The sequence below is a fragment of the Humulus lupulus genome, chromosome 7, assembly GCF_963169125.1.
Source record: "Humulus lupulus chromosome 7, drHumLupu1.1, whole genome shotgun sequence".
In the NCBI taxonomy this organism is placed as follows: Eukaryota; Viridiplantae; Streptophyta; class Magnoliopsida; order Rosales; family Cannabaceae; genus Humulus; species Humulus lupulus.
In genome coordinates, this window is record NC_084799.1 from 113,680,532 (window position 1) to 113,704,322 (window position 23,791).

At 40.4% G+C, this 23,791-nt stretch overlaps 1 long non-coding RNA gene and 1 other non-coding gene across 3 annotated transcripts; both read right to left on the bottom strand.

The window, feature by feature from the left end:
• Positions 1-18,881: 18,881 nt before the first annotated feature.
• LOC133792941 (U6 spliceosomal RNA) lies at positions 18,882-18,984 on the bottom strand. Its single transcript, XR_009874403.1, has one exon. It is a non-coding gene; the product is annotated as a U6 spliceosomal RNA (small nuclear RNA).
• A 1,209-nt stretch (positions 18,985-20,193) lies between these two features.
• On the bottom strand, positions 20,194-21,103 carry LOC133789857 (uncharacterized). Of its 2 annotated transcripts, none has more exons than XR_009873742.1 (2): positions 20,651-21,103; positions 20,194-20,558 (listed from the first exon to the last, which is right to left on the bottom strand). It is a non-coding gene; the product is annotated as an uncharacterized LOC133789857 (long non-coding RNA). The 2 variants fall into 2 exon arrangements; XR_009873741.1 differs by having other exon boundaries at positions 20,194-20,566.
• Between the last annotated feature and the right edge of the window lie 2,688 nt (positions 21,104-23,791).

A 23,791-nucleotide genomic window follows, 5' to 3' on the forward strand; every position in this document is an offset into this window, starting at 1 on the left:
GAGTCTTAAGTTTGGAGCGACACCCCCTGAAGAGTTTTAAGGGTGAGAATGACTCGATAACCTTCACCGAAGAAGACGCACGGGGTGTACATTTCCCCCATAATGACCCCTTGGTGTTGATTGTCCAGCTTGCAAACATGAGGGTACATCGGGTCTTGGTGGATAATGGAAGCTCTGTGGACATCCTATATTGCCCAGCTTTAGAGAAAATGGGACTAAACATCCTGCACCTAAAGCCTTGCAATACCTCCCTATATGGATTTACAAGAGATTCAATACAGCCCTTAGGGGCAATTGAGTTAGCCCTCACCATGACAAAACAACCCAAACAAACCACCATAATGGCAAACTTTTTCGTGGTAGATTGCACCTCAGCCTTCAATGCAGTATTAGGGAGACCCTCCCTAAGAGAATTGAAGGCGATAACTTCTGTGTACCACTTAGCTATGAAATTCCCAACTCCTGGCGGAATAGAAAGCGTGAAAGGGGAGCAGAAGGAGGCGAGGGAATGTTATAACACATCCCTCCGCATGACCATAAAGCCATCACTGCCTATGGCAATGGTTGTGCATGAAGGCGCAAACCTGCACGATTTGGACAACCGCGAGTCGCGGAGGAACCCAGAGCTGAGCCAGTAGAGGAGTGGGAGGAAGTCACGGTCATGAATGAGCCGTTGAGAAAGTTGAAGGTAGGAAGAAACCTTCCGAGTATCGTGAAGGAGAAGCTGGTAGAATTTCTAAAAGCCAACCTCGACATATTCGCCTAGAGTCATGAGGACATGGTGGGAATAGACCCGTCAATCATGTGTCATCACTTAAACATCGACCCAAAAGCAAGGCCTGTGAGGCGGAAAAATGAGAGCACTAAACCCAGAAAGATACGCGGCCTTAAAAGAAGAGGTTGACAAGTTGAAGGAAAATGGGTTTATCCGAGAAGAATTCTACCCAACATGGGTATCAAACCCAGTTTTAGTCCCAAAGCCCAATGGAAAATGGAGAACTTGTGTGGATTTTACCAACCTCAATAAAACCTGCCCTAAGGACAACTTCCCGCTACCTAGAATAGACCAGTTAGTAGATGCCACGGAGGGGCACGAGCTACTTAACTTCATGGATACATATTCCGGGTACAACCAAATACCCATGAACCCGGCTGATGAAGAGCACACTTCGTTTATAACAAATAAGGGGCTTTATTGCTACAAAGTGATGCCTTTTGGTTTAAAGAACGCAGGTGCTACTTATCAAAGGCTGGTGAACCGAATGTTTGCGAATCAAATAGGGAGGAATATGGAAGTATACGTGGACGATATGCTAGTAAAGACAAAGAAGGCAGAAGAGCTCACAAGAGACCTCAGTGAGATGTTCGGCACCCTCCAAAAATTCAGAATGAAGCTAAACCCGCTCAAGTGCACCTTTGGAGTTTCATCGGGGAAGTTCCTTGGTTTTATGGTGAATTCCCGAGGTATCGAGGCCAACCCTGACAAAATCAAGGCATTGCTGGAAATGAGCCCACCACAAAGCAAGAAGGAGGTGCAGTGCTTAACAGGGAGAGTAGCAGCCTTCAATAGGTTCATCTCCAGATCCACTGACAAATGCCTCCCTATCTTCAACATCCTAAAAGGGAGCAAAATGTTCGCTCAGGATGAAGATTGCCAGGAAGCCTTCACTAAGCTAAAGGAACACCTTGGAAACCCACCCTTTTTGACCAACCCAGAAAAATGGGAAAAATTGTACTTGTATTTAATTGTATCAGAGAATGCTATAAGTGCTGCCTTGGTCAAGGGAGAAAAAAAGCATCAGCAGCCCGTGTACTATGTGAGCAAGCGGTTGGTAAACGCAAAAACCCGATACCCAGAAATAGAAAAGTTAGCATATGCCTTGATAGTGGCTTCATGAAAGCTGAGGCCCTATTTTCACGCTCATGATATCGAAGTGCTCACCAACACCCCTTTGCGTCAAGTCTTGCACAAACCAGAAACTTCGGGAAGGTTGTTAAAGTGGTTGATTGAATTAAGTCAATTTGACATCACTTACACCCCAAGGACCTCAATCAACGGGCAGGTACTTGCAGATTTTATAGTCGAGTTTGCACACCGAGCCCATGAGGAAGGAGAAGTAGAAGAGAATGAACCAGTAGGTGAAGGGGAAAAGCAGCCTGAAGAATGGAGCCTCCATGTAGACGGGGCATCTAACGAAGGAGTCGGCGCTGGCATAGTGATGACGGGACCTGAGGGGCACAAGATGTATTGTGCCTTAAGTATCAGATTCGAAGCTTCCAACAATGAGGCAGAATACGAGGCACTATTAGCTGGCCTGCGCTAGCTAGGGAGTTAAAGGTAACCCATTTGCATGTCTTTAGTGACTCATAGTTGGTTGTGTTTCAAGTGAAGGGTGAATATCAAGCTAGAGGCCCAAAAATGGCTGCATATCTCGCCAAAGTGAAGGGGTATTTGGATCAGTTCAAAAAATACACCATAGAATAGATCCCAAGGGAGCAAAACACAAACGCCGATGCTCTCGCAAAACTCGCCTCTACTCGAGACGAAGACACGCTTGAGTCCATCCTTGTCGAATACCTCTCCAAGCCAAGCATAGCAAAAGAAAAGATCCACATGGTCAATAGCCCTGAGGAGTGATGGTTTGCACCCATCTTGAGGTACTTAAATGACGGGACCTTGCCATTGGACAAAAAAGATGCCCATAAGCTAACTTACAAAGCCGCCCAATACACCCTAGTAGATGGACTCTTATATAAGAGAGGCTTCTCTACCCCGCTTCTACAGTGCGTAGATAAGGAAGAGGCTTTAAGAATTCTGCAAAAGATACACGAAGGGGAATGTGGAAATCATGTTGGGGGGCAGTCCACGGCAAAAAAGGCCATACGCTAGGGGTATTATTAGCCTACCATGGAGAAGGACGTGAGCGATTTCGCGAAAAGGTGTGACAAGTGCCAAAGGCATGCAAATTACCCCAGACAATCACCAAATGAGCTGGTGAGCATGACCAGTTTGTGGCCCTTCGCTGTGTGGGGGATTGACTTGATTGGAGCGTTGCCAGCAGGAAGAGAAAAATACACAGTTGTAGCAGTCAATTACTTTACTAAATGGGTGGAAGTAGAGCCTCAAGTCAACATAACGGCTAAGAAAATCACCACCTTCGTCAACAAATTTATCGTCTGCAGATTTGGAGTACCATACAAGATAATCTCCGACAATGGGAAGAAATTTGAAGGAGGAGTATTCGAAGAATATTGCAGGGAAAAGGGAATCAAGAGGAGTTTCTCCGCTGTAGTACACCCACAAGCCAATGGACAAGTGGAGGCCATCAGCAAGATCCTAAAAAGGAACCTGAAAACAAAGTTGGAAAAGTTGAAAGGGGCCTAGATCAAAGAACTTCCCAATGTGCTTTGGGCCTACAGGACCACACCTCGTTCCACCACTGGAGAGACGCCTTTCGCCTTAGCCTATGGCTGCGAGGCTATCCTTCCAATAGAAATGAAGATTAACTCCATCCGCATACAAGCATATGATGACCAGGCTAACATCGCAGCATTAGCCGGGAATTTGGACCTATTGGAAGCGAAGAGAAAGGGCACAACTGAGGCTGGAAACATATCAGCAACGAGCCGCAAGATACTATAATTCAAGAGTGTGAGAGAGGGCGTTCAGGGTTGGAGACCTCGTGTTAAGGAAAGTCCTGCCCAACACTCGAGACTCGAGCGCGGGTGTGTTAGGGGAAAACTAGGAAGGGCCCTACCAAGTTGCCCAGGTTGTGCCCCCTAACACCTACAAGCTTGCATGTTAGGATGATACCATGGTACCTAGAGCATGGAGCGCAGAACATCTAAAGAAATATTATCAGTAAGACAGCCATGTTGGGGCACGAATGTTATTGTTCTGTCTAACGTGCAAGTTAAATGTAATAGCTATAAGTTTGACTTGGACTCCTTAATATGTAGTAAGAACGAAGTCACATTAAGTTACCATGCACTTCACCTGTTTCCAATGAATATGATGTGACATTAGATGAATATGTAGTAAAAAATATTGTTTAAGCAAAATGATTATCAAAATACGTGAATGGAATGATCAAAGTGCCTGCCGAGATAAATCTCGCCAACCACTTGGGGGGCAGAGTATATAGCAAAAAAAAAAGGTCCTTAATGAGACCCTTATATCTTAAACGAGACCCTTATACCCTAAAAAAGACCCCTTATAAACAATGAAGAAGACCTGGCAAGACATCACTTGAGTTCACGAGGATTAGCTACCCTTATGAACATTAAGGAGGTCAAAAGGTCCTACTAAAAAAAAAAGAGCCTCCTAATAAAGGTAGAGGCTCCCACGAGAGGAAATGCCTCAGGAAGAGCACCCACCAATAAGCCTAGAGCGACCACCAAGCCGTCTAGCCAAAAAGAGTCCTAAAAGGGAACCTTGCAAAAATAGTACTATGAATAATGACGAGAAGGACGCTTCTCGCAAGAAATAACAAGCGTGCGCAAAAATATATAAAAGGATAACTAGAACCCAAAGGGTAAACATATCCTTATAGATACAATCAAGAGGCACCAAAGAGAGACCTATCGAACCCCTTCGTAGGGGCTCCAAAGGACCTCAAGCCTGATAAATAAAAAAGTATATGTAAAAAAGAGAACCTATCGAACCCCTGTTTGTGGGCTCAAAAGGACCTCAAACATAGAGGAACAAAAGCCACATATATATACAGAAAAAAAGGTGTCGCGATAATGTCACAGGACCAATAAAAGTTCCAAAAAAAAATTATTAACTTAAAAGCTCAAATGAGCATACAACCAAATTGAATTAAAAGATAAGATTGCAGAAGCATAATCTCAGGGCCTCCTGCCGTAAGCATTCCACTCAGCCACCCTGGCAACGACATGCTCACCAAAGGAGGAGAAAATGAAGTTAGGATGTTGCCTCCATACTCCGTAGAGGGCGTGCTCTATGGATTTGTACTCGATATCAGCCAAATTCGCCTCTAAAGAAGTGACCCTCTCCTGCAACATCGCAATTTGGCTTCTGCTTCACTAAGATCGGCCTCTAGGTGAGCAACCTTCTCTTGCAGCATCACGACCTTGGCGTTCGCCCTCTTCTTCTTTTTCGATGATGAAGAGGCCTTTGATAGAGCCTTCTCAAGCTCAAGCTTGGTGTCCGTAAGTTCCCTCTCGAGCCCCTAAACCTTGACCGTTAGACGGTCCCTTTCGGCATTCGACAAGTTGGAAAAGCGTTGGGCCACTATATAAGTTTGCACAAGAAAAATAACAATAATGATGATTAAAAAAAGTAAGGCTAATGTAAAATGCATGAGCTCACCCAAGTGGCGGAGCATACAAGAGTCTCCCCAAGCTCCGACATGGAAAAATTCCCAAGACTTCTCCAATCAGTCTCAGGAATCCCCTCGGTGACCCGGGTATACCGTTGCCCATAAGAGGTCGCCATACAACCCACCCAAGGTGCCCCTTCCAAGTCAGGGGCACCTAGCTGGGTAGGGGCGGATGACCCGCTCACCGAAGGAGGAGGGGGCGCAAGAATATCGGGAAAATGACCCCCCGACAAATCAAGATTGAGGGAAGCATGAGGGAGAGCATTGTAGTCCAATGAAAAGGGACGGACAAAGCCCCTCGGCATGCCCTGTTGACTGTGGGAGTGAGAGGCCATGTCATGGTCCATAGGGGCCAAAGAAGGGCACCCCCTAGGAGACAGAGATGATCGGCGAGGTCGCCTGTGTTCTAGGGAAACCTCCTCGGGCACCCACTCCGCATCGCATCCGTTAGAGTGATGCTCAACTAAAGGCGCCTTCTTCCTTCCCTCGGAAATGTGCCACAACGCATCAGGATCCGAAACCGCAAACAAGTTGTAGCGGTTCAGGTTTGCCACAGCGAAAGGCGAGCGGCCATTTTCAGGGTGGGGTCGGCATCGAGGATTTTGTCCACTGGCGATGCCTCCGACCGGGGAATGTCAGGGTAACCGAACTCCTCTTGTAACGCTCTGGGTAGCCAAGACCATTACACTGTGTAAGTATAAAGGTGCAAGACTTGCTAATCAAGTCATTTAGTTGAAAACATGTTACTAACACCATTAATGAACTAGGGTTTAAAGGTTTTAGTCATAAAAGATACCATTCATTTAAATAAACATTTCAAACATGGGATCCCAAAAGAAAATAGAACTAAAAGGACAGTTTACAAAATTCCAAGATATATACAACCACTAGCCACTCTAAGGGCAAAACAGACATGTAAGGTTCTCCCGTTCCTGTCCAACCCACGACCGTGGCGGCCTGGCAGCTGACTATATACATTCTGCCTCTAGAGCTCTCCAAGTCAGGGCTGATCAAGCTTGCCCTTGCCTTGACCTGCACCACGTAGCACCCGTGAGCCAAGACCCAGCAAGAAAGCCATAACATCATAGCACAAACAATGATAACAATCAAATAATTCTTTAAACATGTTCATATACTTAGCAGTCCATATTAATCACATAATCGATAAACATAACTAGGAAATCCACAAACTAATACTCAAATATTCAGCATGTCATACTCATCAGTTAACAACAATAACTAAATCACATAACAATCAGGGTCGACGCCCTTAGGTCACACCCTCTGTTTACCCCACTGACACCGGTCTGCTTAAACCGAGCTTAGTGAATATTAAGCTGTCCTCATCTACCACCCTGTGCGCCAAAGTAAACTCCGACACTCTTAGGCCGTTTGTTTAATATTCACATGGCATAATACCACCTTACATAATGTATACAAGAATAGGGAACCCTTAGTCCTGTCATAAACTCACAACCGGGTGCAGTTTTCTTACCTTTAATTCCAAGTTCTCTAATTACGAGAGATGACCCTTGAGCATGATCCGTTTCCCGAGCCCTAGCTTACACCTAGTCACAACCAAGATAAGGGATTCCATCAATAATAATTGTATAAAGGTTTTCGGACCAAGTTCTAGCCTCCGAAACATCGAATTCCACCAAACACGGTAATAGAATCGATCCCGAGCACCCTAGGTTAGGTTCCCGCGCCTAAAACCTCCTTAAGGAAAAAAATTCCCTTAAGAGCCGCGGCCCAAGCTCTCTATGCCACAGCCCGCCCCTATCTAGTGGTGCAGCCTCACCAAATAACAGACATGGGTCGCGGCCCAACACTCCCCATGTCACGGCCCGCCCCTCTTCCTCAGCTCCCATCTGCTCCAGAGGGCCAGGACACACCAAGAACTAAGCCGCGACCCAATCCCTTCGAACCCAGAAAACCCACCATTTTTAACAATCAAACCTCACTCAAATAAACCCAAAACCATCCTAATGATACAATTCAACTAACACAAACATCCTAACATGTTTCCAGCAGCATAACCCAACAAAAACCTAGCTTAGAAACTCATCAAAATTACACTTTAATCTTTGAAACCCATAAGCTCAAGAATACTAAAACCAGCCAAGAAAACACATAATTTAATGACCAAGAATATAATTCGAAGCTTACCTCAACTCCTGATTGATTTCCTCTAACTATCACTGAGCTAATCCCCAAATCCTTAGCCTTAAATTGATCTTCAATATCAAGAACCCAAAAACACGTAGAACCCAGCAAAAACTACAAAATTTAGTCAGCTAAACCACAATAAAATGCTTACCTAAATTCCTTTTTGAACCTCCAAATTGCTACTGAGATATCCCCCAAGATTCCAGCTCAAATCCCTGAGTTTCCAGCGAAATCTCCCTTGGTTTCAATGGTTTCCTTGAGAGAGAGAATTGAGTGAGCTGAGAGGAGAGAAAAATGGTCGGTTTAGGTGTTCTAGCTATTTCCTTGTTTGCCTTTGTTTTACTTAAGTTAATCTCGAAGCTCGGGGTACCAAAAACGTCCCCAAGGGAAAAATAGTAAATTTCCCCAGTATTTCCTCCTAAGCTTTCTAACCTCAAATATATCTCCAATTATTTATTTCCATAACCCGATAGCCTAAATAACTGTCTAATACCCAAAATACCCCTTGACTCGACCCGAGTCAAGTATTGGGTCCCGTTGTGACTTTCCCGCTAACTGGCTCCCTAGGATCACCTCAAGTCGCATGCTGCAGATATATATCCACATAATAATGTGGTCTTCATAATTATAACATATAATCACATTTATGCCCTCAACGGGCTAAAATTACAAGTATACCCCTTTAAGCTAAACAGGATACTAATACTCTTAGACATGCATTTCACATATCCATATAATCATATAAGCATGCTTATCACGGAATCATGCATTAAATTATTTAATTCACATATTAACCAATTATGCCCTCCCGACATTACTAATCAAGGCCCTTAAGCCTTATTAGTGATTTTTGGGCGTTACACCTCTGCACAATCAACACACTTGCAAATATAAGCATAAGTTTCAAAATATCCAATTCAAAGCAAAAGGATGACAAGCTTGAATCACTTACTTGGGGATGAGCGAAAGCGTTCACGTACATAGAGGGGACCTTTTACGAAGAAAAAGTCGTGCTTCCACGACCCCGGGTTTGAAACAGAACCCTCTATGAGGGAAACCTGCGAGTTGGCCTTCTGTAAGAAATAAAAGCCTTTGGATTCGGGGGTTGGCATGAGGTTGTGCATAAAGTGCACCTCCCGAGCCATAGGAGCGCGCTGGTTGAGCTCAATGAATGCCATGTATAGGCAACTTAAGGTCAGCCAGCTGTTTGGCGCCAGTTGGAGTGGAGCAAGGTCAAAATGATTAAGTATCGCGACAAAAAATGGGTGCAGAGGAATGGTCCCTGTAACGCCCCAACTCCAGGGACCGTTACGGTGTGCCTTGTAAACAGTGCTAAACTCGCTAATCGAGCCATTTGGCCAAAACCGTGAACTAAGTATGATTAGCGGTTTAGGGATTAAAATTTTTGGTTAAGATGTAACGTTTCACTAGAACGTTTAATATATACATTGGGATCCCGAAAATATAGTTTCAGAGTCTATTACAGAAAAATATTTACAACAGGCCGTTCTAAGCGGCAAAACATGGTTTAACCCTAGTTCCACTTTAAACCTCAGTCGTGGCGGACGAGCAGCTGCATATGTACACGTCATCACCTAAGCTATCCAACTCAAGGATGGTCTAGCTTCCTCTTGCCTTTACCTACACCACGTAGCACCCGTGAGCCAAAGCCCAACAAGAAAACACAATAAAGCATGATATAATATCAACAACGATCATAATAACCATTCGGGACTATCAGTCCAGGAAAATAGGTGACAATAGCCAAAAGTCACAATAATGAGCATCGCTCCCTCTAGCCATGTGACGATAGGGTCACCAGGGCTTAACTGATAAGTGATTCTTTCTTAAGTTTGATTAGGACAGGTGCAAGGTGATTAGTCACCAACATGACCTTCCTCACGACTCTAGAGTCGAAACTATGGACAACGTCCCTTAGCCATATGACAAACAGTCACCGGGGTCATATACCTTGGCTATAGTCATCTGATCGTAGACCAGGCAAGCGCTTATAGTTCTCATTGACCTTCCGGTCGGTCCAGCACTAATACCCCATATGAGTCATTCAATGCCGACCTCGATTAGATCTAATCCTTTTTTGGCCCGGCGTTTGCAACGCACTACCACCTCTGACCCTTGGGTCGGTAAAACACGACCAGTGCTCAGCCCATGGTGAACTTAACTAATAAGTCACAGCTTCACAGATGGATCTGGCACCATTATCGATTCTGACTAATAAGTCAGCGCCATACACAGGTAAGCCATGCCACCAAACATATACCACATGTCCAATATCCAATAACAAGGTATTCAGCATGCTTACTTAACAGATATTAGTACAATTAGGACTATGCACAACCACAGAGGCTCAAGCTCTAAACAATATCATACCCAGTATACAAAGCATGTCCTAATCACATGTTTCTCATGCATCATATGCAATATATCCAACAATCCAACATGCACTGATAACAACCATGCATGTCACGTTTAATAGTCAACCAACATGCATCAAGAATAGCCATGCATGTCATACATAATAATCAACCGACATGCATCAATAATAACCACGCATGTCATACTCAATAATCAACCAACATGCGTCTTAATAGCCATGCATGTCACACTCAATAATCAACCAACATGCATCATTAATAGCCATGCATGTCACATAAACACAGGGTGCAGTTTTCTTACCTCAGATTCGAGCTAGAACGATATAAAGAACGACCCTTGAGAACGATCAACCTTTAAGCCCTTAGCGATCACCTAGTCATAACCAAATATAAAACCTCATCAAAATGAGTAATTAAATACTTCCAAACCCAACCCAAGCCTCCGGAACATCGAATCCCACTCAACTAAGTAGTAGGATTGATCCTAGGCCCTTAGAGTTAAGTTTCCATCACAAAAACACACTTTTGGGCAATTTTTCCCTTAAGGGCCGCGGCCCTACATGGACCATGCCGCGGCCCGCCCCCCTGGCAGAGCCTCCTCCACCTTCCTCAAGCTAGGGCCGCGGCGCCCAAGAACAAGGTCGCGGCCCAACTTCGCACCAGCCATTTTTCTTCGTTTTTCCACTTCTAAAACCTTCCAAAAACCCATCCAAACATCTCCAAATCATCAAATCAAAGTTCCCAAATTTCCCAATGGTCCAAAACCACCAAAACCTGAAGCTCAAACCAACCAAAAACTCAACAATTCACAAAGTCCAATTCTAAGCTTAAAAACTTTAGAAACTAAAAACTTCAAACTTAGATTACCTTTGATTGGGTTGTTTTCCATTAAATCCTTCGGTTAAGAAGCTTCTAATATTTCCTAGGATCGCTATGCCTCGACCCTCGCTTGATTCTGACTCCTAGAACTCGAGATTCCTTCAAAAAGGCTTCGAACGGTAAAATAAGCTATCGGGAAGGAAGAGAGAGATTTTCTAACGTACGTTCTTATCTGACAAGCTAATTCAAGCTTAAGTAACCTCAAATAAAACCTAAGGCTCGGGGTCCCGAAAACACCCCCGGGGACATTATAGTCAAAACTTCCAGAATTCCATCCTGATCTCAAATATTCCCAACTTATCATCAAATAAACACTTCTATTACCCCAAAATTGACCCCGTTATGACAAAACCGCTAACTCATAATCTAGGATCGTCTCATGCCGAATAGCTCGAATATATCTCCATAATAATAAAATCTCATTCACAAATTACAATATGCACCCAAAATATACAATTATGCCCAGAGTGGCCAAATTACCAAAATGCCCTCACAATAATAAATTCTCCCATATGCATGCATTCACCATCATATAATAATATAATCCACGTAAACATACATATAATCATTAAATACCATAATAAATCAATTATGGCCCTCCCAGCCTCCTAATCAAGGTCCTAAACCTTATTAGGAAATTTGGGGGCATTACAGTCCCACTCGCTTTCAGGATATGCTCGCTCATGGCCACGCACCCCTGAAGGGGATTATCGGCTCAACAGGTATTGGAAGGAACAAACAACTGGTATTCCTTGCCAATGCGATATTTTGTAGATAGCTCTAACAACCGATTCTCTGACACGTTGGACACAATGGAGGACGCTAGTAAAAGACCAGAATCCTGTGCCTCAGAAGCAACCTATCATCGTACTCTCTTTTCCATTTCTGCAAAACCAAAAGAAAAAGATAAGGTAGAAACAGGGCATTTTACCCTCCATTTTTTTCTTCCTAGCAAGAGTCTTCCACCGAGGTGTTGAGTGTGAGAGCGCTAAGCAAGGGTGAATCAAAAACAAGGGTTGAGGGGAACCCAAGATGACCCCATGACAATCATAAGGGGAAAACGGGGCAGGAGGTTCAGGCGGGAGATTTTCTTCCATGAACTCCAACTCCGCCTACAGATCTAAAAGGGTCACCCTAAGGTTCGCTATATGGTTGCTAAGGTCGAGGGGGAAAGAAACTCCATCACCCCTCAGAACTGAGTCTATTTCGCTGTCCACCACCCAGGTTTTACATCTAAGTTTAGCCATATGCTCAAGGTGACGCATACGGGCCTACCCCAAAGTGTCATAGTCTTGGTAAGGGTTGTTTTCAGGGGATTCCGAGTCTAAAGATAAGTCTACAAACTCGGCCCTCGGAGGAGCACCAGATGATCCCTCATATGCCATGGGACCTCGTCTCGTAGGTAATTAGGGTGCACGTGTAAATGAGAGTATTGCTACAAAACACAAAGGAATGGGCTCAAAACCTCTAGGCACAAGCGCTTTAAATGACCATCTACGGGGTATAAACGAGGGCATGTAAGTGGATTAACTCACAACAAGCTCCGACAAAGGCAACCCATCCCGAGTGGTGCTAATTTAGACCCAGTGAGCACAAGAGAGAAAGAAAGTATACTTCAAGTAAGTAAAATCGAGCGCTGTTGTGGTTGAAAGGAGACTGAGGGTCCAAAGCACCGTCGCAGTCGAAGAGAAGCAAAGGGTCGAAAGTATGTGTCTACAAAAACAAAAGAAAATGGTGTTTTAGCCCTCAAGTACCTGCATGGATATTGGCATAAAAGAAATGAATTCAAATTATAAAAATTAAAAATAAAAAGATAGCAAAAGTGAGGTTGTGGGGGATTGAACCTATTACCTCTTGAAAGGAGTAAGTATCCCAAAACCACCAAGCTGAAGAGGTAAAGTGAAAATAATAGGCAAGGTATGAATGCCAATTTATAGGAACCACAGGCTCATCTTAGCCATCGAACCAAAGGTCTGATCAATGGTCAAGAAGGGAGCTTGGCACTTGCCTTGGGACCCACGGAGCACAATGATGAGGTTACATTCACCCTCAAAATCTCGCGGACATCCTGAATGCATCGCACCTTGAAGTCTACAAGAGAGCCTAAAGACTCTCTCATAGACTGGGGGGCAAGTGTCGATGCAAAAACCCCATGCTTGCAAAAGACCCCCAATTCGTATCTCTCAAAATATAAACCCAGGATGGAAGCAACAAAACTCATCCTTGCCCCTTGTGCCGAGGGTCTCACAAGGTCACCCCTCACACCTGGCGTCGCGCCTCGGATGGCCTCGCATCGATGGTAGCGCCTCGGGGAGAAGGAGGAACCTCACGCCTCAGATGGCCTTGCATCGATGGTAGCGCCTCGGGGAGAAGGAGGCGCCTCACGCCTCAGATGGCCTCGTGCCTCAGAGGGCGCCTCGCGAAGGAGTGGCCTCACATCTCAAGAAGTGCCTCGCGAGAGTAGTGGCCTTGCGCCTCACGAAGGAGTGGCCTCATGCCTCAAAGGGTGCCTCGAGAAGGAGGCATCTCGTGCCTCAGGAAGCACCTTGCAAGAGTAGTGGCCTCATGCCTCAGAGGGCGCCTCGTGAAGGAGTAGCCTCGCGCCTCACGAAGGAGTGGCCTCGTGCCTCAATAATGCCTTACGAAGGAGGTGCCTCACGAGAGTAGTAGCCTCACACCTCAGAGGGTGCCTCGTGAAGGAGGTGGCCTCGTGCCTCAGATGGCGCCTCGCAAAGGGGTGGCCTCATGCATACACCTCAACCTCACGCCTAAAACATCCCGTGAAGCTTCTCACACCTTCCACCCCTTAACAAACTAGCAAGGTCATCATTTCTTAAGCCTCTTTGAAATATAAGCCTTGCTGACGAGGCCCTACCCTAATTTTTAGGGTAGGTGTCACCAGCAAAGCTTACCTCCCATATATATCCTTTCCAGTCAATAAGCAACCTGATACTTAGAATGATATAAAGAGGCTAGATCAACATGCACATCTTCAGAGGGTGAAAACATCCACTAGGTGTAGGGTACACGTATAGGTACAGAATGTACGTACCAATCAAGAGGTGTCTGGATACAAGGACAACACCCACACCAAGCAAGTAGTGGAGGTACGACATGGTACCAAGGCAGGAGTACTTTTACAGACCCTTGACACGTACTAAAGTTGACCACCACTCCTCCAACACCACAACCACCCACACCACTACACCTTATGCCACTTCTCTAACACTCATACTAAATAAGTAATGGAGGCACCCCCACGGACCTTGACTATGTACCAGAGCCGACACCACATCCTTCTGCACCACTAATACCTGTGCCACCACCTTGACGATGTACCCATGTACCATATGGTCCCCCAGGACCACAATGTATCATAAGCCATTAGAGCTTCACTATAAAATGATCCGGACCCCTCAAACCAAGGGGTTGGAAAATTCTTGTAAGATCAGATTAATCTAAGAGCAAAATACGAGTTTTCTTTTACTTCCTACTTGCAATTTTCCTTCAAGTTTCTATAAGTCCATTTGCATTCATTATATATTGATTTAAGTTCTTGAGTTTTCCATCCATATTTGGTTTACAAGTTCTTACCATCAACACTACTATTCCTTAAAAGGAAACCCCGGTGCAACGTCATAGTGGGAGGATTGTAAGACAACATGTTTGCTACGAACATGAGGCACATGTCCTTGTTTCTGATACAGACAAGGATGATCCATTAACCTTCAAAGAGGTAATGGATGATCCTCAAAATGAGAAATGGCAAGAAGCCTTGAACTAAGAAATGGAATCTATGTATTCCAACTTTGTCTCGGAACTTGTAGATCTACCTGAAGATGTCAGGCCCATTGGGTGGAAATGGATATACAAGAGGAAAAGAGATGTAGATGGGAAAGTGGAGACTTTCAAAGAAAGGCTAGTATCCAAAGGCTACACTTAGAGAGAATGTGTTGATTATGAAGAAACATTTTCACCTGAGGCCATGCTTAAATCCATTCGCATCCTCTTATCCATAGTTGCCACCCATGACTATGAGATATGGGAAATGGATGCCAAGACAGCCTTTCTAAATGGCTATCTTGATGAAAGTATCTATATGGTACAACTAGAAGGGTTCATCAAGAATGGGGAAGATCAAAACACTACAAGAAAAAATTCTTTTAATAACACCAAAAATGTGTTATCAAAACATACCATAACACTTTTTGATGTGTTAAGACCGACTATGTTATCATAGGTCAAAGTACTTTACATAACACTTTATCATTGTTATATAGATGTGTTATTATAATGTCAACGATAACACACTTTCTGTGTTATTTTAATAAATAGATAAGTGTTTAATTATATTATTTATAGTCGATTATATAACACATTTCAATACTTATAAATTTGTGTTATACTACACTTTAGTATAACACATTATTTGTGTTATATAATAAAGTTTGCATAACAAAATTCTTTACATAAAAAGTGTTATTGTAATAAATATTATAACACAATTTTCGTATTATTTTAATATTTAGATAAGTTTAAATTCTCATTATATATTCATTTATATAACACTAATTTATTCTATTATATTTTAATTTTTTTTATATAATTAAAATTAACTTTCTAATATATACTAGCATCATCAAATGAACTTTATTTTCAAATAACAAAAAGTAAAAACATTCAACATTGTATTAACAATCTACAAATTAGTTTAAAACATTCAACACTGTCATCAACAACAAAATGTTATTTAAGTATTCAAGTAGTCTTAAATATTCAACATATTGAAAAGTTACTACTTTCAGCACAAAATATTCTACAGCTGCCCAACACAAAGCCTTCAAAATTAAGTATCATTTTCTCCTCCAATTGATGGAGAAAGAGACATTTTTCTCCTGCAATAGCAGATAAAAGGTAAGGTATATGCTTAAAAAAATTAAATAATATGAATCAAATAATAAAACTGTATACAATATAAGACCTAAGCAAGCATTAAAGTCTCAGACCCCAAATGAAACTCTAAAAGCTCCAAGCCAGAGTATAAATAGTCAACTAGAAAAAATTGAAGAAAGACATTTTCCCAAGTTAACAGTTAGAAAAAGAATATTATTACATACCAGCCAGTTATCCATGAAGCAAATGGTGACCATTTTGGGCCAGCAAGCTTGGTACTCTAATAGTAGAGACCCCCAGAAGTAAGGTAAGAAGAACAAATCTCAGCCATGGACAAAGCAACCAACATGGAGAAAGAAAGCACACCAGAAAGCACTGATATGATAGAGAATGAAAATGCAAAGGAAAGACAATATTTGAGTGGGTCTATTAATAGTTTCTGAAATCCCTTAGCCAATAACCTTTGAAGTATATTCTTATGGTCATTAAGCAAGCTAGAGAAAAAGTGAGAAACAAATAATATATAGACAAATCACGTTAAATGAATCATTCAGATTCAGGTCAGATCAATGGAGAAGATTCAATATGGCAGAACAGGCCCTCAGCTTTCAAGTTTTGACAGTAAACATGGATTTAAAATTTGCTCATCCAAAAGTGAGGACATACCATATTTAGAGCAATTACATTCACTATATGCTGTAACTGACTTCTGCCCCCTCCAACCTGGCCTCTATGCCTCATTACAAACACAGCAGCATATCCAACCTGACACGGGAGAGCATATGTTAGTATAAAAGTACTAGAAGATAATGATAGGAAAGAACCATATGAGTTCTTATCTTGGAATAGAACTCCATTGGATACTCTGGAAGACTTAATAATGTAAACATTTATAGAAAAATTTGAGTGTGAAAAACACTAGGTCGGCAGTGTTCAGAAATACAAATAATCAAGCACAAGCACACAATATATTATCTAGATCTTATCAATGGAGCTTGTAACAATTTACAAAACTAAGAATATAATAAATATCTTGAGAGCTTCTAGGGCTCCAATGTAACCAAATTTTCATAATTTACAATAGGATGAGCTAGATTATGGTGATGTTGCAGAGCCATTATAGTAAAATATACAAAGAAAAAAGATTCAATATAAGCAATCATTGAACAATCTGTATCCATATCCAATCAAGATCTTCTAAAGGTTGACATATAACCCAAGCAATTATAATCAATAAAGATAACCCATTTCATAAATATCAACTAAAGATAACTATGGAGAAGCAATAAAGAATCAACACAGTCATAATCAAACCCAAATATAGACCCTATTGCCCAACATAATGTGTTTAAGTTGTTCCAATTCCAATTCTCGCCACGTAATTGTTTGCTTAGCTTCTTTAGCATCTACATTATACAAGGATAAACAACATAAGATAGAATTTATAATGAAAATAACATATAACACATCTCTTGTAAGACTAAAATTAGAGTATGGATGTTCATCTCTTGTAATTTTCCAAACTAAAAAGCATACTTACTGTCTTAATTATAGAATGAATCTTGGACAATAATCAGCAACTAGGCCAATCATCCTTGTAAATTATCAATACTATCAAACCAAACAACAAAAAGAGAGCTCATAATCAATAATTAGACTATAAAATTGCTGTAAAATAAATAATTATGCAGTAAAGTTAATGAAAAATCTAAAAACTCACACAAACACAAAAATGAACACAACCCAAATAATATGCTAAAGTTGTAGCCTATAATCAATAAGACAAAGGACAAAAACATCAAAATAAATTATCGTAAAACCCACTATGCAAAACAACTATGAACACAATTGTCATTCTATGGGGTATTTTCTCAAACACATTTTCAGTATTAAAGTTAAAGCAAAATAAATAAATAAATAAAAAATAAGGTGAAACCAAATGATCCTTCACAAAGCTTTGCTGACAATTAAGATAAAACCAATATAGATTAAGAATTAAAATTATTACTCACCTTAACTAGGAGGCATCATTGTGGATGACACACTGATCTGAGACTAAGGATGTAGTCATTACCGCATATAAAATAAAAATCGAACATCCCACTGTTACTAGAAAAGCAAAAAAGTAGTCTTGTCCCTTGTATTTCTTCTGCATATAAAAGCATGGAAGATTAGCCAACCTATAAACATATACTTGCATACTTCCTGTGTATATAACATACATCCAAAGCTACTTAAGAGTTCTTTGGCTCAAACTATCAAAGCCACAAGATTTAGCAACAACCAAAGAATTATTAATTTATTAAGAGATGTAAAAGTTGATATTCAAAAACAGAAAGTGTAATACATCTAAAACATATTGAAAATAAGATCACTAGAATTGTAACCCAAAATAGCACTTCTTAACTACACAGCCAGATACAAGGTTGGCTTTTTAAGCAACAAACATATACTAAATGGTGATCAAAATAATAAACTGTATAATATATCTTACCATAATAACATGTATCTGAACAGGAAAACTGACATATTTGAAGGCCTGGAAAAAAAAAAGGCTAGTTACTTGAATGTATCAACAGTATAAATATAAAATAAGCTTACAATTGAAAAACTTTGCTACCACGCGTCTCATATCAGCTAGACTTGAACGCTGAAAATGGAGACAACTAACCTCATTTTGGCATGTTGAAGTTAATATGTTAGATACTGATACAAGGCAGTACTTATAAACTGGAGCAACTGGATCCAAGACTTTTTTACTTGCCTAAGAAACAAAAACCAAGAACATGAATGTTCTAGTTAATAGTAGTTCTATTGTGGTTTAGAACTCTATACCGAATACAAATATGGCCCAGAAAAATGGGATGAAAATTCAACCAGAAAAGTAATGAGTACCCAAAGTTGAAAATATAATAACAGTACTTACCAATTTAAAATCAAATCCCAAATTCAAAAAATAATTTAGATTCTTTGAGAATTATCATCAAACGCCTAGTACGCAACATTTTCATATGCACTTTCTTCTCATATACCAAAAAACATAGCAGAAATAAAATCACTACTAAGATACCAAAATGAATTAAATAAAAAACTGAAACTTGAGAAGATGAGATTTTCAGATAACCAAAACTAGACCAGTTAGAATCTCACATCCATTACTGGAGGAAGAAACTTAACGAAATCATGACAGATTTAGGGAAAAAAATTGGACTATTTCTCGATTTGTGAGTGTCATCCTTGCGCAAGGGCCATGCTAATCTTCTCTGTATCGTTCCAATTTTATCGGATGTCCCCAAAGGGACAAGCTTTCCTTTCGATGTTAGAGTATATAAACATATGTAGCAATAGTTATCTGAGCAATGTGGGACTCTTGGAAAAATTATGGGACTTGCAAAATTCATTGCGGGCCGAACCTTGCATAACTGAGAGAAGTCCAGCCCACGGTGCTACTCAGTCCACACAATTCAGCTGCTAAAGATTTGGCTGTGAAAGAATATGGGATAAGTTGATAACTACCCATTTTTAGTGTAAGCTAACCAAAAATAACTACAAAGCATATTTAATTACTTTATACCCATATTTGTTGCATATTGAATATTATATATATCATTGACATCATCACATTCAAGACTTTGTAAGCCTCGTAATCATGTATATATGGAGTCAGACTAATATCTACGCATATTGTGGTGAGTGTTCAAATAAAAGTTTTCTTAGTTAATGAGCTGAATGAACTAATGATCACTCACAGTTGACAAATTCATTATGGTGTGAGACAAATTTTATTAACAGCAGGAAATGGCTCTGTAAAATTAGATCTGAAGAGTAACATAAAGATGAGCCATTATCGAAGTGAAATGTGGAGAAATTAAAAACAAAAACATAAAAGGAGTACTGGTATGTATATGAAAAGTATGTTTGTGAGAGAGTCAAGGGATTTCAAACAAACTTCTCAACCCCCTACTCCCCAACCACAAAGCTCAGTCCAGTAGTGATCAAGGGTCAATAAAAAAGACAATAATAATGATTAGAAGAAGGATTTGTAACCAATTTAAGTACTTCAAATATAACAAATATGTTCTTCCTTGACTTCGAGATTTAATTACTATGTCGAGAAAATGCCTTAAAATAATTGTAAAGGCAATAAGGATCTTACCAGTCAAGCTGAGAACACAAGAACACATTGTTGTGTAGAAAATTTGATTATGAATCTCCATGTCATAGCCTTTAAAGAGTTTATCTTGGAATGTGCTTGTGAAGCCATCAAACCTGTAGACACAATCAAAAGTACGACAGAATTAGTATCATTCAATGGCCCAAGCAGCATCCATTGATAGAATAGATGTATTAAGACTATCTGGTTTGTGTTAAGATTTGCAGTAAAAAATAAGCAGCTGAATTCAACTGGGGGTCAGAAACTCTGAACTTGGTAGATTAATTAGAGACAAAAATAAAACAAAACTCAACAACTATTATATATTTTTTTTTAGAAAAAACAAGATATGGAATCATGCATTACCTCTCAAGAATAAGGCAAAAGACATAACATTTATGGGCTAACCAGTTTAACAATGAACTAAACTACTCATGAAAATCTATATATTAAAAATAACAGAGCAACGAGACCACAGCAGGGTCCCTCCCTGAGGTTACAAAAACCAGAAGCCATAAGCAACTGTATTTGATTGTCTATTAATATGATAAAACTTACAATACTGAAAAGAAGAAACTAAATTCAGAATTTTAAAAGGAGGACTCCAAGAAAACCAAAATTAGGAGGGACTTTTCCGGCGGCCAAGGCTTGAACCTCAACAGCAGAGTCCGATTGACCACCAGCCCTGTGCCTTTGCCCACTGCAGCCAGCCTACCTCAATCACTATTAATCTTCAATGTTTACATGGTTTAGAGAAAGCATGAATCCAAAGTCTGAATTACTAAATTCTCTTGGAAAATTTTAAAGATTCCCACCTTTCTAGATTCTACAGATAACACCAACAATCAAGCTTAAATTTGTTGGGTTTGTCAAATGATGTCTTTTGGTGTCAATTAATATGATCTTTGCTTCTGAAGATATATAACTGATCTTACTAAACTACTCAGTCAAGAAAATTTATAACCCGAAAAGAAAAAAATAAAGGAGGAAAAAAATGATACAAAAAGTAATGAAATATAAAGCAAAAAAACATATGGATCCCACAAGGACTAGTCTTCAAGCAAGTTTTATGGCACATGATCAGCCAAGAGGTCCAAGACAAACCCAACAAAGCAGGCTTCGGAGACCCATCGGTACCAAAATCCCCAAGTGTTTCAAATGATTCTTTGTTTTTGTAGTTTTAAAAGAAAAATTAGAATAAAGACACCATATATTGCATATGAATTCCCCTATTGAGTGCTGACAAAGTGAAGAACAATTTTACAGACATTGTCATAACTATTTTGAATTCCATTGTGCTTCATGAACGCGATTTTGTTCTCCTAATAGAAGAGAATTCTGTATAGAAATGTGATATATACTCATTCTTAAAAATTCCTTGAGATGAAGTAGATTAAAAGTTTTTTCTACCAGGAACAAATCACAAGTATATTCCCAAAATATATGATATTCAAATATATATATACAATGAAAATAGAATAAAAAAATATTTAGTTACCTCACTGGACCGAGAAGCAGAGATGGATTGAGCTGAGCGATGACGATGGAGGAAGAGAGTCGTCGGGTCTTCCCTGTTGAGAAAATCGATGGTGCAGAAGCCGAGCTGGGTTTTTAATGAGCTTGCTCACTGGACCGAGAAGCAGAGATGGACAATGGCAGAAGTTTGGGAGAAAAGTATCGGCGCAAGGCTTAAGGAAGGAAAGCCGGGAGGGGATCGGTGCAAGGCTTAAGGAAGGAAAATAGGATCGGCGCAAGACTTATGAGCAGCTCTTGTAGCAGATTTAGGAGAGGCCCAGATGAGTTAATGGGATGAGGTGAGAGAGATGGAAAGGGTTGAGCTCTTGTAAAGTTAGACATGCGAAAATAAAAGGAAAATCAAAGTTAGAAATAATCTCTTTCCCATAAATAAATTACCGGGCTTTTAGTGTGGGTTTGCCGCCCATATTTTTAACTCAATTATAATACTTTTTCATTAGTGTTGTATTCATGTATTATAAAAAGGGGTTATTGGTGCAGTGAAAGGTGTGTAAGTTGTTGAAATCCATTTATTGATTAAAGCAAGCATCTAGGTCTTGGAATATCACCTTTGATGAAACAATTAAAACATATAGCTTTAAATAGAATGTCAATGAAGCATGTGTATGTAAATATATCAAAGGAAAAGTGGTAGTTTTCCTAGTTCTTTATGTGGATGACATTCTCCTCATTGGCAACAATGTAGAGACATTGTCAAACATAAAAAAGTGGTTAGCCGAAAAGTTCTAAATGAAAGATTTGGGCGAGCCGAGCTATGTTCTGGGAATCTAAATCCCAAGGGATAGGAAGAACAAGCTCTTGGCACTATCTCAGGCTAATTATATCGATAAGGTGCTTAAAAGATTCTCTATGGAGAATTCCAAGAAAGGTTAGTTACTGACCAGACATGGAATTACTCTCTCCAAGGAACAGTGTCCTAAACACCTCAGAAGGAAGAGGATATGAGAAAGTATTCCCATGCTTCGGCAGTTGGGAGTCTAATGTACGCCATGTTATGTACAAGACCCAACATATGCCATGTAGTAGAGATTGTGAGTCATTATCAATCAAATCCTGGTTTGGAACACTAGATTTCTGTAAAGCACATTCTCAAGTATCTTAGGAGAACGAGAGATTATATGCTTGTATATTTAGTGGGTGAGTTGAACCCTACTAGATACACTGATTCAGATTCCCAATCAAACAAAGACAGCCGTAAGTTGATGTTTGGGTCAGTGTTCACCCTTGGTAGAGGAGCTGTGGTCTGGAGGAGTATTAAATAATCCAGCATAGCAGATTCAACCATGGAATCTGAATACATAGCGACTTTTGAAGTAGCTAAGGATACGTTTTAGTTAAGAAATTTCTACACTGATCTGGAAGTAGTTCCAAATATGGATAAGCCACTAATTCAATACTGTGACAATAGTGGAGAAATAGCTAACTCCAAGGAACCAAGAAGCCACAAGAGAGGAAAGCATATAGAAAGGAAATACCATATGGTTAGAGAGATTGTGCACCAAGGTGATGTGGTTGTTATGAAAATAGCATCGGAATAGAACCTGGCTGACCTATTTACTAAGACATTTCCTACAAAGTCATTCATGGGTCACACGTGCAACATGAGATTAAGGGAGATGCCTCACATGCTTTGAGGGCAAGTGAGAGATTGTTAGGATTAATGCCCTAAAAGAATGTAAAGACATTTTATTCAATTAATCAACTAATCTCTGATAGTCCAGACCATTGGAACCTGAACACCAGAGTTAGGACAAATAAATCAGACAACAATTATTAACTCATTAATGATCTAGGCCATTGGAACCTAAACCTCAGGTTCGAAACAAGTTAATTAATTAAGTCATATCTAAAAAAATCTTTAACGGTCCAAGCTGTTGGAATTGAACCATAAAGTCGGAATAAAATCAGTTAAGTTATATTGGTTAATTCCAAGACGGTCCGGGCTGTCAAGACCTGAATGTAGGTCTCAGGACAAGTTAAATACCTTCTACATTATTTCCCCTAATGGTCCTGTCCATTGGAAAAAGGACTCAATATTCAACCCAAATTCATGCAGAGTGATAAAAAACTTAGTGAATTTGGAAGAAAAAATAAACAAATACAAAGTGGGAACCATTATGCAGAGAAAAACTAGTATAATAACAATACAGATGTTGACGGTGAAATCTCGTCAACACAATTAGATCGGAAAACTCAAAGGTAAGTATGGAGATATTTAGATAAGAACTTAGAATAAGCTTAAGGAAAGGAAAACACAGATCAACAATGGAGTAAGCCTTTGTATATTGCTTAATAGCCTAAGTGTACAATGAATTGTCCAACCCCTTTGCTGGAGGGGTGAAGGTATATTTATATTGGAGCTCTAATGGCTCCTGGTACATCGTGGTCCCAGGGGACAAGATTGTACACAGGTACATTGT